Below are 18,023 nucleotides of genomic sequence, written 5' to 3'. Positions count from 1 at the left end.
TTCCAAGCACTACGTTGACATATTTGTTTTACCATAAATTAATTATTGCATTAAATTACTATGTTCAAATAGAGAAAATGCATCCGACATTACCCTAGACCCCTGAGTCCTTCTATAATTCATTCCCAATTCATTCCCATTCAAGTCGCTATTGGCTCCTTTACCTTATATAGCTTGTATATTGTGTAAGCTATTATCTAACAAATGTACTGAACAGAGCAAGCATTTTTGTTTAATTTTACAAAATAGAATAAGTGTTGTGCACTTCTATATAAAGGATCTTTTTTATTTAAGGGTATTATCAAAGACTAGATAAAAAATGTTATAGCCCAAAGCAATTATCATCATTAATTTACCTTATAATTATATTTTACAAGTATTTAACTATTGGGAAATTACTTCAACATGCATGACTAAGCAAACTGGTATGAACGCAAAATAAAACTACAAGGTCAAACTGGAAGATAAGTCAACTAGTAACCAGGGAAATGGAGTATGTTCATCTGACATCTACCTACTGTTTAAAAAATTATGACTATGCCAAGATATTTTGTCTGTCCATTAAAGTTATGCAGCTATGTTACTAGCTGGTCCCAAAATTTTAACATCATTTTATAGACAATTTGGCTCATGTACAAACTCTCTTTTTGCTCATCTTGCCATAAACAACAGTTCATACACTTTACCTAGATGTATAAGGTGCAGTGCGGCTCTTTGCATCAGGCTGGGTTCACACTATTGCGAATTGGATGCGGGTTTCCTCGTATCCAATTCGCAATAGCAGGAGATTTTGACCGGCTCTTTATGGAGACGCTTCCCATATCTCCTCTGTGGCTCCAGTGTGAAGTTGAACAGAAGTCCTGTGTGTCTTGGTTCGTTTCAGGTCCAAATTCAGTTAAAAAATTCAGGCTGAAATCGGACCTGAAATGGTGAACATGGACACAACGTACCCCTGCTGTGAGCCGCATAAAAAGATAGTGTGAACCCAGCCTCAGTAAAAAAAAAAACAGTGGGAGGAAAGGGGAAATGTAATAAAAAAGAGACAGAGACAGAGGTCATTCTGCTAAAACTCCAGAGCACAAATGGCATGTAGATCAGACACTGCTATAGAGGTTCTATAAAGTGTTAAGAACATGAACAAATCATTGAAAGACACTATATTCACTTGCATTTGTACAGTCCTTTATATTGAAAACTTTAATCAGAAGATCAATCACTTTCATACATGAGGCAGACTTGTTGTATAGTACTGTATATTTATATGATTAAAATAATAAAGCTAAATGCTAACATTTGTGGTATATGTTAAACCTTCTTGAGAGAAATACAAATCCCTTGACAGGTTAAACAGTAAACACACAGATATTTCATGGTCGATGCCCATCTGCAGCCTTGCCTATAATTGCAGCATGATTGGTGCCCATCTGCGGCCTTGCCCGTTATTGCAGTTAGATCAGTGCCCATCTGCAGCCTTGCCCATCTGCAGCCTTGCCCATCATTGCAGCCCGATCAGTGCCCATCTGCAGTCTTGTCTATCATTGCAGCCTGATCAGTGCCCATCTACAGCCTTGCCCATCATTGCAGCCTGATCAGTGCCCATCTGCAGCCTTACCCATCATTGCAGCCTGATCAGTGCCCATCTACAGTCTTGCCCATCATTGTAGCCTGATCAATGTCCATCTACAGCCTTGCCCATCATTGCAGCCTGATCAGTGCCCATCTGCAGCCTTGCCTATCATTGCAGCCTGATCAGTGCGCATCTTCAGCCTTGCCCATCATTGCAGCCTGATCAGTGCCCATCTGCAGTCTTGCTGAGTCTGCTATTAATATTTTTGGTAATTGTCTCCTATCTCCTATTCAACTGTACATCCCTACTGAACTGACTTTGCTGAGTCTGCTATTAATATTTTTGGTAATTGTCTCCTGCTGCCATATCTTTAAACTTCCATATTTACTGCTAGCTCTATAACAAACACACTGCAATAGCAATATTACTGGTGATTGATTCTCAACTCCATGTGGCTTAAGTGATCAAGAGAGGTAATTAGCTTTACGACCCTAGCCTGTGTCTGGCCTGGCCATCTCCTCCCCATATTCAGGTGTCTCACATCAGACCCAATAATGACCAACTGAGAAATGCATCCCAGCTTAGGCTGTCTATAAATTTATGGCAGCTTATGGGGTGGCGCAGACAGGGGCATGGCGCAGACATCATGGCTCTTTCCTGAGTGGCTCTGTCACGAGTGATGCGCAGTTTCACCGACGCAGTTTAACGAAAGCAGGATAACTAAAGCTGCATGAACAACAGGAACTCTGCTCCACTCTGCAAGACGACAAGCAAACCAACTTTAAAATTTATTTTATATTAGGTTAGTTTCCCACTCTCTATCCACTAACATGCTCCTTATTCTCTTCCTTCTCACATTGGTGTCTTCTATCCTCAAATTATCTTTACTCTACCCCTCCTCTCTTCCCTGCAGCATGCACATATCACCCTCACTCCTACCCTCTCCCTACTATGGCACCCATCATCTCCTGCAGTTGCTGCACCCACATGCTGACATAAACACCAGGGCCACTAGACACGTGCGCTCATGCACATCCCACTCCCACCTTGCCTTCCTCACCCTCCTCCTTCTCCTAGTCTCAGGTGATATTTCTCCTAATCCTGGTCCGCCATTTTCCAAATGCAAGCCACATATCCAATACCCCTCCCCCTCTGGCAACCACCGCAATCCACTCAGTTTAATTTCTATCCCCCTGCTTCCTCAAAGCACCCCACCAATCTCATGTGCCCTTTGGAACGCCCGCTCCATCTGTAACAAGCTAACATCTGTACATGACCTCTTCATCTCTCATGGCTTGAACATACTCGCCATAACAGAAACCTGGCTGCAAAATTTTGACTCAGCTTCTCCTGCTGCCCTCTCCCATGGTGGTCTCCATTGGACTCACTCCTCCAGACCCAACAGACAGAAAGGAGGTGGAGTTGGCTTCCTTCTGTCCCCACAAAGCACCTTCCAAGTCCTTACTGTCCCTCCCTCTCTATCCCTCTCTTCTTTCGAGATGCACTGTATTCGTCTGTTTTCTCCCATTTCTCTGAGAATTGCAGAAATTTATAGGCCTCCAGGACCGGTATCGCGCTTCATTGATGACTTTGCTGCCTGGCTACCCTACTTTCTCTCCTCTGAAATACCCACCATTATTCTTGGTGACTTTAACATTCCTGTCAATGTCAACAGCCCAACTACAGCTAAACTTCTCAACTTAACCTCATCTTTTGACCTAACCCAATGGACACATACTTCCACTCACTCCAATGGTAATACCCTTGACCTTGTATTCTCCCATCTCTGCAACCCTGGCAACCTCACCAACACCCCTTTCCTCTATCTGATCACAACCTCATTACTTTCACTGTATCCTTGCCTCCAACCACCCATCCCTCCAAGCAGCAAACAATTACTTGTAGAAACCTTCGCCACTTTAACCCTTCTCTTCTCTATTCTGCTACTGACAACCTATATGACATAATCTCTCCCCTGTCCTGTCCTGACCTGGCCACTTCTGTCTACAACAGTTCACTCTCATCATCACTAGATGCACTTGCTCCTCTAACCACACGCAGAATTAGGCCCCGACCGTTACAACCCTGGCAAACTGACAACACTAGAAATCTCAAGAGACATTGCCGTGCTCTTGAACGACTGTGGCGTAAAACCAAATGCCTGCAAGACTTCACCCTATATAAATCTGCCCTTCTAAAATACAATTCATGCCTCCATGCTGCCAAACAAGCCTACTTTGTCTCTCTTATTAATTCCTTGTCATCCAGTCCCCGTCGGCTCTTCTCAACCTTTAACTCTCTGCTTCGTCCACCACCCCCTCTACCCACTAACTCACTCACTGTCCAAGAGATTGCCAATCACTTCAAAGACAAGATCGATGCAATTCGTGAGGACATCTCCACTGTGCGTACGTCTTCCCCACCCATCATACCTTGCCCAGCAGCACATTCAACCCTCTCCTCTTTTGAATTGGCTACTACGGAAGAGGTTACAAAAATTTTCTCGGATGCCCACCTAACCAATTGTCCCTTGGATCCTGTTCCCTCACAACTACTACGGTCACCCTCTTCTTCTATCCTATGCTCCCTCACCCACATCTTCAATCTCTCCCTTTCTAGTGGCATTTTCCCCTCCCCTCTAAAACATGCACAGATCACTCCCATTCTTAAAAAGCCCTCACTGGACCCTACTGACCTGAACAACTTAAGACCCATCTCACTACTCCCATTCACCTCTAAACTTCTAGAACGCTTAGTCTACAACCGTCTTAGCTCCTACCTCAATGAAAATAACCTTCTTGACCCCTTACAGTCTGGCTTTCGCTCGCAGCACTCCACGGAAACTACCTTACTAAAACTCACTAACGATTTACTAACTGCTAAAACCAACAGCCAGTACTCCATACTCCTACTACTTGACCTCTCTACGGCCTTTGATACTGTTGACCACCCGCTCCTTCTCAATAAACTACATTCCCTTGGCCTCCGAGATTCTGCTCTATCCTGGTTCTCTGGCTATTTATCACAGCGCTCCTTCAGTGTCACCTACAACTCTGTCTCCTCCTCTCCATTGCCCCTTTCTGTGGGGGTCCCCCAAGGCTCGGTTCTTGGACCCCTTCTCTTCTCTATCTACACCTCCTCCCTTGGTCACCTAATAACTGCCCATGGCTTCCAATACCACTTATACGCTGATGACACCCAAATCTATCTGTCTACTCCTCACCTCACTCCTTCAGTCTCCTCTCGCATTGCTAACTTACTAACTGACATATCAGCATGGATGTCGCACCACTTCCTTAAACTAAATCTCTCTAAAACTGAGCTATTAATATTCCCCCCCCGCCCGTGCCCGCCTCCATGACTTTTCCATCAAAATCAACAATGCAACCATCAGTCCCTCCCCTCACGCCAGGGTACTAGGTGTAATCCTAGATTCTGACTTGTCATTTCAGCCTCAAATCCAATCGCTGTCAAAAGTTTGTAGAATTCACCTCCGCAACATCTCTAAAATTCACCCTTTTTTAACAAATGAAACCACCAAGCTCCTCATTCACTCCCTTGTTATCTCTCGCCTTGACTATTGCAACTCCCTTCTCATTGGCCTACCGCTCCATAGGCTATCCCCTCTTCAGTCTATCATGAATGCTTCTGCCAGACTTATCCACCTTACCAACCGCTCAGTGTCTGCCAACCCTCTACTTCAATCCCTACACTGGCTCCCAATCACCCAGCGAATTAAATTCAAAATTCTAACCACAACATACAAAGCCATTCACAACTCTGCCCCAAGCTACATCACTAATCTTGTCTCCAAATATCACCCAAATCGTTCTCTCCGCTCTTCTCAAGACCTCCTGCTTTCAAGCTCTCTCATCTCCTCCTCCCATGCTCGTCTCCAGGATTTCTCCAGAGCCTCTCCCATCCTCTGGAACTCGCTACCTCCATCTATCCGGCTATCCCCTACTCTTGCTACCTTCAGGCAATCCCTGAAAACTCATCTCTTCAGGAAAGCCTATCACGTCTCCAACTAATCTCCTACCACTTCCACCAGCTCATTCCCCACAGTTACAACCTTTTGTACCACCTGCCCCACCCTATTAGATTGTAAGCTCTTCTGAGCAGGGCCCTCTTAATCCTATTGTATTGTATTGTATTGTATTGTATTATAACTGTATTGTCTCCCTTTTATATTGTAAAGTGCTGCGTAAACTGTTGGCGCTATATAAATCCTGAATAATAATAATTGCCCTACATTACAGCATGATCAGTGCCCATCTGCAGCCTTGCCCATCATTGCAGCATGATCAGTGCCAATATGCAGCCTTGCCCATCATTGCAGCCTGACAAATTACTTGATTACAAATGACTTACTGGCTGGATCTTCAGATGAAAATGAATGCAGCCATCACATGCAAGAAATGGTATAATATATAATAAATATAATAAATGTTTGATACCACTTTAATATACATAACCTGTAATACCCATGTAATGTGTAAATGATACTAATGCTGTGTACACACAGGCGGACTTTTCGGCATCAAAGGTCCGACGCTCTTTCCAACGACTTTCGACGGACTTTTGACGGACTTCCGACGGACTTTCGAAACGAACAGACTTGCCTACACACAATCACACCAAAGTCCGACGGATTCATACGTGATGACGTACGACCGGACTAAAATAAGTGAGTTGATAGCCGGTAGCCAATAGCTGCCCTAGCGTCAGTTTTCATCCATCGGACTAGCATATAGACGAGCAGATTTTGCGACCGGTCTCGAGTCCGTCGGAAAGATTTGAAACATGTTCCAAATCTAAAGTCCTTCTGATTTTCGACCGAAAAAGTCAGCTGCAGGTCCGATGAAGCCCACACAAGGTCGGTTTGTCCGACGGATTCGTCCTGTCGGACCAGTCCGGTCCAAAAGTCCACCCGTGTGTATACAGCATTAGAGTGAAACGCGGGGGACATTTTAAGGCACACAAAAGTGTGAACTACTCTTCATACAAAGTAATAATATCATATTAAATTATCAAAGTTTACTAAATAAAATTCAATAAACAGGGTTGCATAAAAACCCAGGCTGACAAAGAATACTAAATCCTCATATTTTTGTATTCATTGAACACTCTATGTTCCACACTGCCTCAATAGTAACAACAGATCTTGTACAGTGAGTAATACCAGCCATGTGGATATCCCAACACATTATAATTTAATATCTTAATCTGATATCTATCACCCATCATCCATCTTCAGGGGTTGGGTGATAGATATCTGTAATACAAAGATGTACAATATTAATATATATACTGTATATTATATAAGAACGATGTAAATAATGCATATCAGTAAATCTGGGTAACAACGTTTACATAGAAGTTATAGGGTTTATACATGGTCAACCATACATGTTTTAAAACTGAAGATCCATATATTTTAGGACACTCTATTAGGTGCCATCCAAGCCCATAGATAATGGAAAATTGTTATTACTTACCGTAATTTTCCTTGATAGCCGGTAGCCAATAGCTGCCCTAGCGTCAGTTTTCGTCCGTTGGACTAGCATACAGACGAGCTGATTTTTCGACCGGACTCGAGTCCGTCGGAAAGATTTGAAACATGTTCCAAATCTAAAGTCCATCTGATTTTTGACCAAAAAAGTCCGCTGCAGGTCCGATGAAGCCCACACGGTCGGGTTGTCTGATGGATTTGTCCTGTCGGACCAGTCCGGTCCAAAAGTCCGCCCGTGTGTGCACGGCATTAGAGTGAAACGCGAGGGACATTTTAAGGCACACAAAAGTATGAACTACTCTTCATACAAAGTAATAATATCATATTAAAATTGTTATTACTTACCGTAATTTTCCTTTCCTGGCCCATCCTCATGTCAGCACAGGACTGGTTAACACCTCCTTTGGAGCCCCACATGACCACATGTTCCAAGCTGAATAAAAGACAGTCCCTCCCCCAACAAAGATATTTGATAACTTAGCCTGCGTCAGGCCACTAGGGAGGGAGTCCTGTGCTGACATGAGGATGGGCCAGTAAAGGAAAATTACGGTAAGTGATAACAATTTTCCATTTATCTGGCCCATTCTCCCGTCAGCACATAAGGGGATATACCAAAGCTAATATAGGGTGGGAGAGAACAAATGAAAAGAGATACTGACAATCAAAGAAAAGCTGCTAAAGCCAGAAAGAATTGATCTCACTTGTCCCAAACTTGCTGACCGCATATTTAGTTTGTAAGGTTAAATGAAGGCCACACCAGACCTTCAAGCTAGTCCTTACCTATATCTTCCAATCAATCCTGGCATAACTCCCCCAAAGGCTGCCACCCCTCTAGTCAAATAGGCTTGCAATTGTTTCAGAGCAGAAAGGCCTATTTTCTGCATGCCAATCTAATTACCCTGGTAAGCCAAGAGTGGATGACTCTTGAGGGCCTGATGGCTAAATGAAAAGATTGTACACTTTCCTCTTTTGACCATGTACACTGTTAGTAACTCAACCATGTGTAAAAAACTGAAGTCTTCCTGCTGTGCACTTAGTGCCTCTCATGTGAAAACTCCAGAAAAACTGGGAGGTAGTTCCTCCGAAATTGGACACCACTTTAAAATTGAACTTTGGAGTAACTCGGTTAAATTGATGATAGGCAACTCCTATCCTCATATTGATTGTGGAGTGGTTCCAAATTAATAATAACTACTGCAGTAGGGAACAGACACAAAAGATACGCTCCGCATCTTTCCAAATAACTGTTCTGCTTTATTATGACGCAATTGAAGGTTTTTATACACATGATTACGTAGGTATCACATTAATATTACAACTGTACGTTTATGGTAACAAGGGGCATTACATAGGCAGGCTAATTCTAACCAGGACTCAAAAGAATGTAAACATGTACTGAAAACATTATTAGTGCCGTGTGCACAGTGAGGGCAGTGTGCAATACATACAAAATACAATACAATTATATACAGAAATTTCCATTACAGTCTCCCCTCTTTTGATCAATATTTTGATCACTAACCACACCTTCTATCACCTTTAACCTGGAACCTCCACACGCTTAGGTGGAAGTAGTCCTGGCCAAAGAGGCAAAAAACTCCATTGTGGAGAAAATAATAGCTGAGCAACTTTTTCATTACAAAATGACTTTTCATTGTGAAAAACAAATGATTGATAAGACATATTTACAGAGTACTGGCTGTACACTCCTGTGGCTAGAATGGCCTTCTAGCTGAATTGTGGTCATGCTGACTTATCAGCACATGTAAACACAGACAATTCTACATAAAATGGAAGACGTACAAAAGACAAATATGACTTCACACATGGCTGAACTACTTTTCAAATTATATATATGTATATATATATCCCTTACAATTAAAGTAATTGAATCAAAAAGTACCCTAGACTGTGATCACAAGAGGGAAACAAATCAAAAACAGAGTTTTCTTTAATTTAGTAATTTTTGCAGTGTCTGGTGTGGATCCAGATGACTTTTCCTTCAAGTTTTGCAAAAACTGTACATGAAATAGATGCTGTATTGAGTCTCCAAACATTTCCTTATATATAAATGTCTCTTAACAATCCACAAGTCACCTGGCTTTAGTTTTAGATCCTTCCAAACTTTTAGGATCTGGAATTGGGGAGAAAACACATAAATGAGTTTGTCAAAAAAACCTTAAAAGATCAGCAACGTTCTCTGTGAGATCCGAATGGAGGACTTCAGCTGCTGAGACAAAATATAAGCAAGTGAGTAACACACTCCCAAACCAAATCCCATAGGGAGAGAGTCCAACATCCCCCTTAGGGGCTTGATAAAATATAAGAAAACATTCAGGCAAAAGTTTTCTAGGTTCTTACTCTACTTTGTCCGCTACATTGTAGACAGTAAGGGGTGTAAAAATAAAACCTCAAAACTTCTATTAAGGACTCTCCTATAAAAAATGATTTCTGGCACTCTGTACTTACAAACTACTTCTGATAACACTTTTTACTGTGGCCTTTGCAGTAGCATTTGCCACTGGACATCCAAAAAACATGTCCATACAGACAAAATGCATACTCGTAAGATCCTAACTTGGGCATCTGGATATATCTTTTTGTAATCTCTGGAAGGGATGTTCAGCTTTTGGTAACACCTTTGGTAACAGGTAAAACAAGAAATGGTATGTTATAAAAACAATTGTGGGGAACCCTGGCTCTATCCCACGCTCATTTACTAAGGCAGCCATAACTTCTTGTGACTGATGACAGGGTCCATGTGTCAAGCTGGAGGGAAAAGAATAGCTGGCAGACATAAATGATCACCTTTTCCAAAGTCCTGTTTCATAAGAAGTTGCCCCCTGTGGACCACTTGTTCTTCTCATTCTGGGGTCCTTAAAGTTGAATTATTAATCCCAGCTATACTGGGCCAGAACTAGGGTGGAATCTGTCAGTTGCACAGACCCATCAAGTGTCCGGGGCTGTAAATGCAGCATCCTTAGTCACCTGGTCTGCTTCCATGTGTGAAAGTTAATATGGCTACCTCAGCAAGAACCTGGAAGCCTGAAAACAGCCGATCAAATTAACTTGACATGCTTGGTTGGTTTACCTGCCGAAGTAAAAACAAACTTCTGGCCCTTTAAATGGAACCAAAAGCTCTCTATATCTCGACTATCTATATAAATATACACTCTTTTTATAGCTCACAGGCTTCGCTAAAACATGGAGCACTGCTTCTTGAGCTGGGGAAAAAGGATCCAATGACTTTGAATACAGAGTATCCTTCTGGGTGATAAACTGCATACTCAAATCTACAAAAAATTTAATATCTGGGTCTTCAGGGAGTGTGTCCTGCACTGGGCTCACAGCAGCTGATTCCCACATCAATTTAACACACATGTCTTCCTTTGTCTCCAGCCTCCTCCAATAGAGGCAATAAGGTGGCTGGATTCAAATGTACACATTTTTCATTGTTAGATTTGTACATAAACAAACTCATATTTTAAACCTTTCATTAGGCAAACATTTAGTTAGCTGTATATTTGCTGCACAGAATGTCGGACCATTAAAAATTAAATGTTTGACCAAAACAAATATCTAACTTTGTCTAAAAGCACCTTTGCATAAAAGCTACAGCTCTGATATATCAGGGTGAACCCTTCATTACTGGGTCCAGCTTCCATAAATATATTACAATGGCTTGTTTTCTACCATGCTGTTTGTTTAAGAACTCCAGTTTCATGTTTCAAAAGACAACTTCTTCCTGGCAATATTATAATAAATGATAACAATACCCTGCGGTCATGCAGAGATGCCCATAAATCCAAAATATTCTTCTGCTTATACCACTGTACTTACAAGGAAAAGGGGCACATCATTTCACAATCCACACATTCTGCTTTGGATTTCAAAAATAAAAATAAATAAAACAAAAGGATCAACAATCTGTATGATGGACCAGAAAGCATCAAAAACTATAAAACAACTGGCTGCAGGTGGTATCTATCCTAACAGGGTGTGTGGACTTGATGTGATGGGTCTGTCACATCCAAATTCCACTTATTATTACTCTCACATCATGGACCGCACATCAAGTTATTATCAAAAACCTTAAAATTTCATTTTTGTAGAACTTCTTATGTATTCCATCCATCTTGGCTTTGTTAAATATTATGGCAGCTTTATTCAAAATAACAACCTCATCTTAATCTTTTTTTCTCTCAAAAAGGGCTTATTGTATAAATGTAAAATTACAAAATTGTTATCTTAATCTAAACTAATCTCATTCATTACAAATTTCCCCATTAACCTGAATTTCATTTCCAACCAAAGGTTGTCTAAACCAGTTTCAATATATCTATATTATTAATAAAATTGTTAAACTCATATTAGAAATGAATACTCATTATTACTTAATTTTACTTAATTTCCCTTTTTTAAATGCAGTGTTTCCACTATCAAAGGATATTCAATTTGTGTAATACACGGTTAAATGTAACCTTTATTTTACCATGTTTGGAAAACAGATTCAAAATAATTGTGATCACATTGTTTACCATTAGATTCGTTAACACGGCACATGTTTTGTCTAAAAAACTGGAATTGGCATGGTGTCCTTCCAGCTTATCATTGACCTCTCAGGGACATTCTTTCAGAAGAGCACAAAGGAGGGGGTCACATCTGCGTACATGACACACACAAGCAATAGAACTAAAGGTCCCAGCATTCGCACACACATACACCAATATCTCTCTCACTTTCTTTTAACTCTCATTAATATTTTCCTGTCTAAATTCTACTTTCTTTATTTTGTTCAGATATCTTTTATATCTAGCTTCTATGATCAGACGGGCAGCCAGAGTGCTCATCCCATCTTCTCTCTCTGACAACATATAAAGTAATCTGTTTTACCTCTCATTTTTCTGTTTCTGATTTTACTAGTTGTAGTACCTGACCCCAAATTCATCCCACAACTTAACATGAAAATGTCCCTGTCTAGTGTTAATGTCACCCTTGATCCATCCTGCTCACATAGATAGCTGTTTCTCTAGCTGTTTACTCTGCATGATTCTTAGTCCCTATGACCTTTGGTAACCCAGTTACCCATTGTGGATCCCTGTCCACTCTAACCATTAATCTAGGGGCTCAGTATAGGCGGAACCGCACCTTTGGTTCATATATAGCGTTCCTCTTGCGCTGGGCATTTTTTGAGGGTCTCTTACCCTTCATTCCCTTACTTAATTCAATGCCCATAATGACTGGCCAGTCTTCTCTCTTCTCTACGTGTGCCTATACCCTCTTGCCTCTAAACTACTTTATCTAGCAGATTTACTACATATACCTGTGAACAGCACTATTCTTCCCTTTCTTATCTATAACACTCCAATGGACAATAGACAGGGACAACAGAACATATAACCACCAATCAATACATTTCGATTAAGGGGAGTAAAATAGGTACCCTTTGTCCCGAAAATGCCTTACCGATCAAGGAAGTCTGATAACTCAAATGTAAGCAAAAGGCTTACCTCAGCCGGCTGATTATCAGAAATTCCCGGATCGTCTCAAGCTCCTCGTTTCAGATACTCAGGGTCACCTGGAATCCCCTCCTAAGGCAAAGCTCGCCATGCTGTCTCGGTTAAATTGATGATAGGCAACTCCTATCCTCATATTGATTAGTGGTTCCAAATTAATAATAACTACTGCAGTAGGGAACAGACACAAAAGATACGCTCCGCATCTTTCCAAATTACTGTTCTGCTTTATTATGACGCAATTGAAGGTTTTTATACACATGATTACGTAGGTATCACATTAATATTACAATTGTACGTTTATGGTAACAAGGGGCATTACATAGGCAGGCTAATTCTAATCAGGCCTCAAAAGAATGTAAACATGTGCTGAAAACATTATTAGTGCCGTGTGCACAGTGAGGGCAGTGTGCAATACATACAAAATACAATACAATTATATACAGAAATTTCCATTACAGGAGATAGACATGGTATCCCCATCTCTGGTAAAAAGGAAAATAAAAAAGACACCAAAGGGCCCTTGCAGGAAAGTGTTGCAATCTTCAACATCCTTCTATCTGAAGTATTTGCTGTCAGAACTAGTTTTACCATAAGGTACTTAAATGGAAATGAAACCTATTGGAGCAAAGGGTGCTCTCAAATCCAAGCCTAAGTCCCACAGAAGGAACCAGGATTTCCCTCAAGGTCATATGGATTGTCCCCTGGAATAAGCATCTGGTCACTGGCTTTTGCACCCATCTGCAGCCTGTGAAAAGATAAAGTAGCGATCTGTACCTTATGCCGCGTACACACGAGCGGACTTTCCGGCATACTTGGTCCGGCGGACCAGAGTCTGCTCCGGTGGACTTTTCCTGCGGACTTTTTCCCAAAAGCCCGCCGGACCTAGATTTGAAACATGTTTTAAGTCTTTCTGGCGGAAAGTTCGCTCGTCTGTGTGCTGGTCTGACGGAAAGCCTGCTTGTCTGTATGCTGGTCCAACGGACCAGATACGACGCAAGGGCAGGGTATTGCATTTCGCACTCGCTGCAATAGGAAAAATACATTTTCCTATTGCGGCGAGCGCGGGGCATACCAGGCCCTTAGGTCTGGTATGGATTTTAAAGGGAAGCCCCTACGCCGAAAAAAACAGCGTGGGGTCCCCCCTAAAATCCATACCAGACCCCGATCAGAGCACGCAGCCCGACCAGTCAGGAAAGGGGGTGGGGACGAGCGAGCGCCCCCCCTCCTGAACCGTACCAGGCCGCATGCCCTCAACATGGGGGGTGGGTGCTTTGGGGGAGGGGGGCCCTGCGGCCTCCCCCATAGCACCTTGTCCTCATGTTGATGAGGACAAGAGTCTCTTCCCGACAACCCTGGCCGTTGGTTGTCGGGGTCTGCGGGCAGGGGGCTTATCGGAATCCGGGAGCCCCCTATAATAAGAGGGCCCCCAGATCCCGGCCCCCCACGCTATGTGAGTGAGTATGGGGTACATGGTACCCCTACCCATTCACCTAGGGAAAAAGCGTCAATAATAAAACACACTACACAGGTTTTTTAAATAATTTATTAAACATCACCCGGTGACCACGCCCCCTAAAACGTCACAGTCCCAGCATGCCCAGGGACTGTGACATCATAAGGGGGCGGGGTCTCCGCCTATATAAGTCACAGCGGAGCGCTCAGAGAGCAGTCCAGCCGGAGAGAGCGTCGTGTCAACATCTGGAGAAGAGAAGAGGGAAGAAGACAAGAAGCCCAGAAGTCCGGACCTCCGCTGGCAAAAGAGCGGCCTGAAGACAGCGGAGGAGCCGGCCGAAGAACTGGAACACCGGGAGAAGAGGCCGGAGAGAGCGGAGAAGAACCAACCGGACGCCGGGAGAAGAGGAACCGGAGGGACCCCCGAAGCCGGAAGAAGACCCCCGAAGCCGGAGGAAGACCCCCGAAGCCAGAGGAAGACCCCCCCAGAGCTGTTTAATAAATTATTTAAAAAACCTGTGTAGTGTGTTTTATTATTGATGCTTTTTCCCCTAGGTGAATGGGTAGGGGTACCATGTACCCCATACTCATTCACATAGGGTGGGGGGCCGGGATCTGGGGGCCCTCTTATTATAGGGGGCTCCCGGATTCCGATAAGCCCCCCGCCCGCAGACCCCGACAACCAACGGCCAGGGTTGTCGGGAAGAGGCCCTTGTCCTCATAAACATGGGGACAAGGTGCTTTGGGGTGGGGTGGGGGGCCCCGCAGGGTGCCCCCTCCCCCAAAGCACCCACCCTCCCATGTTGAGGGCATGCGGCCTGGTATGGTTCAGGAGGGGGGGCGCTCGCTCGTCCCCACCCCCTTTCCTGACCTGCTGGGCTTCGTGCTCGGATCGGGGTCTGGTATGGATTTTAGGGGGACCCCACGCCGTTTTTTTCGGCATAGGGGGTTCCCTTTATAACCCATACCAGACCTAAGGGCCTGGTATGACCCGCGACGGGGCTCGCAAGGTGTCAATCTCGCCGGTAATATTGACTTCCTTTTCTAGTCCTGTCGCACCTGAGTCACGTTCAAAATGAACGGACTTGTCCATCTGTGGGCAAGTCCGTTCATTCTGAAAGTCCGCCATAACTCCGGCAAAAGTCCGTCGGAAAGACGGGCAGATTTAGTCCACCAGAAAGTCCAGTCGTGTGTGGGCAAGTCCGTCCATTTTAAAGTCCGGCGCACCTGGCGGACAAAGTCCGTCGGAAAGTGTGCCGGACCAAGTATGCCAGAAAGTCCGATCGTGTGTACATGGCATTAAATGGAGTTGTATGCCAGACCAACCTCTAGCGCTGACTGTAAAATGTCAAGGATTTTGGCTAGAGCAGGGAACACAGGAGAGAAAGCTTTTTCTGAACAGACAAAACAGACTTCTTTTATATCCTCTCCTATATAGCGTTCATGGATGATCTTCTGGTAACTGAGGTCTGAACAACCTCAGATGAGAATCCTTGCACCTCTAGTGTAGCCTATTCCATAGCCAGGCTATTAAGAGTAGTCTCATTGGATTGGGGTGCTGTTACTGACCTTGCCATAAAGGATTTCATTTGAACAGAGACAAAGATCAAACAGAAAATTCTATGGCACTGTGAACCTCTTGTATGACGGAGTCTTTGCATTGGTATCCTGTTGAATATATCAGAAGCTGCATGTTCAGTGAAGTCTCCCTGAGAACTACTGCTGGAACACCCCGTAGGGCCAATATTGGTATGAGGCACTTGTTGAAAAAAATATTCTGCCTAACCGAACCAATAATTGGATTTGCTTCCCTGGCAAGAAGACCAATCTTAACTGACTGTAAGTGATTCTCTGCCCCACGAAAAGTTTCTTTGCAAGATGTAACAGGAAAAGACTTTTGGTGTCCCCTTTTCAGGCAATTTAGGCTACTACTGTCTTGTTGTCAACCTTATTCAGGCCCCCTTGAAGATCCTGAAAGGCTTGCAATGCAAGAAAAAGGCTTTCTTCCATTCAAGGTACTTGGGGAATCTGCACTTCACTGCGGTCCAATGACCTTGCACTTATTTTTTCAGATTGTGGACTCCCCAGCCCCAGAGACGGGCATCTGGCTTCAGAATCATCCTATCTCCTGGGCTGAGAGGCATGCCTCCGAAAGAAGCACAGTGGCGATGTCCAAAATTCCAGTTCTTGTTGAATTTGTATAGGCACAAAGATTTTCTGATCCATAGACAGCCTAGCTCATGGGCTAAAGAAGGCAAACTGAAACGCCCTCATGTGCCACCTGGCCCAAGGTACCACAAGATCTTCAAAAAGATTCCTGGGGCTGTGCCAATTTTTATAAAAGGCAGACACCTGAACTGGAAGTGACATCTAAACATCACAAATCTTAAATGCCTCTGGTGCTCGGCATTGATCAGGACATGCAAGTATGAGTCGGCCAGTCGATTGATACCAACTGGTCCTCCTGCTGAACTGTACCTCCATCTTGAAACTCTTGGTGTACATTTGGTGAACACATTTGATTCCTTCAAACTAAAACAGGCCAGAAGGCTCCTGCCTTAGGTACTAGCAAACTGGGGAGAAAGGCCCCCAGATGATTCTATGTTTTCGGCATCACTGGCTTGATGGCCTTGTAGCAGTATAAACATTTTGCAAATATTTTCTCTTCTGAGATCTGTTGGACATAAATTAAATTAATTCAGTGGTTAGCTTTGGAATTCCCGATTGTCCTCCCGCCTGTCTTTTTGACCCTCTGGTCTTTGGTGATTGTTGTCCAAACCCTCCAGAAGGAGGCTACAATAATAAACTTCACTCAGGCCCCCTGGCCCCAACTGGAAGAGACTGGTTGGATGCACCTTTAAAAGAGACTTTCCAGTCATCTTAGCAGCTTGCTCTGGACTTGATTTCATGTAAAAAGTAACTTTGAGATACCTCCACTGTGATCCATTAAATCTGCAGCCTGTCCTATAAGATTTAGCCTCCTGCACCCTCTGAAGTTCAGTGGGCTTGTGTGAAGCATGGCAGCTTCCTCTTATTAGTCTGTGCCCACAGTCCAAACTTTTCCTCCTGTCATTCGCTTAATTGCATTGTTCAGCTTTTGGCTGAACAATAACCTCCTATTATAGGAAATGTCGAACGTTTGTGTAGAAATTCCGCCTGCCCTCCAGTAGCGTAACCACAATGCTCTCATAGCAGTGACTGAGTGCACCAGCACTTGTACTAAACCTATCAAAAGCATCAGCCAAAAGTCAGTTGCTAGGTTCCACTCTTTACAGAAACTGTAGTTTCCAATGTTGAATATAATGTCATTTCTAAAGTTTATATATCGAAGTTAACTCTATTGCTGGTTGGCAGGCAAAATCTGTCACTGTATAGATAGATTCTGTGCAAGCCTGATGGCCAGATCACCACAATTTCTGCATTCCAGATGTGTTTCTGCATGAGTGTTTTTGTTGCATTCTCAATGCGTTTTGCCACTTTACAGATGTGTTCCATAAAGAAACAATGCAACATCCTACTCTTGTTGACTGCACTAGAATGTGCTGTACTGGTGTGAACTAAGTAATTGGAATCAGAGTTAAACACTGTCCATGCATTCTTGATGCACAATAAAAATGCACTGGACTGCATCTGGTGTGAACAAGTCCACTTTCTCATCCATAGGATCTCTGAAGGCAACCTAGTTAAAAAAAGATAAAGACACTTGCTGCACCAGACACTATAGGGAACATCCACCCCTGGAATTCCAGTGCATAAACATACAGCAGCCATCTTATATGGATAAAGATTAGGGAACCTGTTACTATAAACTGGTCTTCTGACGCGGTCTCTGTCATCTTTCATCAACAAGAGCTTTTGGGAAAATACCATCCTCCATCAATGAGCGATTTCTGCTCTATCATTGTGGGAAAAGACCTTCCTCCATCAACGAGCAATTTATGCTCTATCATTGTGGGAAAAGACCATCCTCCAT

The sequence above is a fragment of the Aquarana catesbeiana genome, linkage group LG04 (assembly GCF_042186555.1).
Source record: "Aquarana catesbeiana isolate 2022-GZ linkage group LG04, ASM4218655v1, whole genome shotgun sequence".
Taxonomy (NCBI): Eukaryota; Metazoa; Chordata; class Amphibia; order Anura; family Ranidae; genus Aquarana; species Aquarana catesbeiana.
This window is presented reverse-complemented; position numbering follows the sequence as displayed.